The sequence below is a fragment of the Callithrix jacchus genome, chromosome 4 (genome assembly GCF_049354715.1).
Source record: "Callithrix jacchus isolate 240 chromosome 4, calJac240_pri, whole genome shotgun sequence".
NCBI classification, from domain to species: domain Eukaryota; kingdom Metazoa; phylum Chordata; class Mammalia; order Primates; family Cebidae; genus Callithrix; species Callithrix jacchus.
The window spans coordinates 84,648,951-84,650,568 of NC_133505.1; the positions used below are offsets into that span (position 1 = coordinate 84,648,951).

General features: G+C 37.9%; 1 pseudogene; it reads right to left on the reverse strand.

Annotated features, from left to right (window-relative positions):
• Positions 1-512: 512 nt before the first annotated feature.
• On the reverse strand, positions 513-631 carry LOC118153191 (5S ribosomal RNA; annotated as a pseudogene).
• Positions 632-1,618: the final 987 nt, after the last annotated feature.

The window sequence follows — 1,618 nt, forward strand, 5'->3', positions numbered from 1 at the left end:
AAAACAGCTCCTCAGGTATAATGAAAAGGTATAATGATTAACGTAAATATTCCTTACACTTAAAAAATTTGACTTTTCCTTCAATCCGTTCGCCTTAACCATAACCTTTGACTCTCTTATAAACATATTTAATTCACTTCTAATTGACAATTCTTTTTATTTTTTAAGGGAAACTTATATATCCTCCTAAGGTTAGCTTTATTGTATTATTTTGATGTGTAGGGCCATTTTGGGGTGAGGTGGGGAATAAGCAATATCTTACCATTCTCATTTTTCTAGACATTGGAATTGAATATAGAAAGAAATGAAAGGACTGAAATGTCTGCAAAAAATTCCAAGTAGAGGTTTTAAATAAATTTTTTTTATTAAGAAAGTCAGAAAAAAATGAACTAGAAAAAGGAATGTATGACTTGCTGGGGAAACGGTCATTTTTTGGAAATAAGACAAGCCTTCTCCATCAGAAGAAGGAAATGGTGTGTATGGGCCAACAGTTTTTATTTTATTTATTTAAAAGCCTACAGCACCCAGTATTCGCAGGTGGTCTCCCATCCAAGTACTAACCAGGCCTGATCCTGCTGAGCTTCTGAGATCAGACGAGATCGGGCGTCCTCAGGGTGGTATGGCCATAGATGGGCTAACACTTTTATAGGAAAATTGACAATTATTACAAGGACTGAACTGTGAAAGTGTATGTATTTAGTTTTAGTCTAGAAAGTAATTGGGCTAAGTGAAGCCTGATGGGTTGCAACCTCTCAGAGAATATGGCCTCTGTAATAGTTTTGGAATGGAACTTTGTGCCCGAATTTAAAAACCTTGGTAAATTGCCAAAATTGAGAGCAGGGGAAGCCTTAGTGTTGGGCACTGTTAGTTGAAGGTTGTCATGAAGGAAATATACCCAGGGGAAATAAGCAAAGATTCCAAAGTCATAAAACGAATAACAAAGAGAGAAAACCTTGGCTTTCTTATCTGTGACCGTACTGTTGGGTGGTCTAGTCATACAATACTAGAGCTGGGAGTGACCTCGAGAACCTCTGCTTCTACCACTTCATTTTTAGATGACAAAATTGAGCCTCAGAGAAAAGCTACTTGGTGATATACCTGAGATTTGAACCAGAAACTCTGTTCCCAGTCTCGGGGAAAAATTTATTTTGTTTAGCATCACCTATTGCGAAGGTATTATAATAAAAGCGATGCGTCGGTTGCATGTAAATGCATACAAATGAACATCATCATCACTATTTTTACCAAGCATTTGAAAAGAAAACTCTTGCATTCGTTTCAGATAAAAGATTCAGATAATTCCCTAGAAGCCTGAGGAACAGATTCTAGATCAATCCTCTAAACTGGCTGGATTCCTCATCCACTTTCTGACCTCCTACTTTCTTGGTGAGAAATGATTATTGGCCCTCCTCAATGAGAGTGTATTGATAGAGCATAGTTTTTTGTCCCCTCCTGGATATTGCATGGAGGTTTGGCTTGAAACTCTTCTTTGCAAATGAAGCCATAAAGGGAAGAAAGGGTCAGACCCTTCCAAATCTTTGGATTTTCTTAGTTCCTCTTTTGTAAGCCTCCATTGTTGTGTGTAGTCAACAGGGTCCCAGAGGCATACCATCGCTGA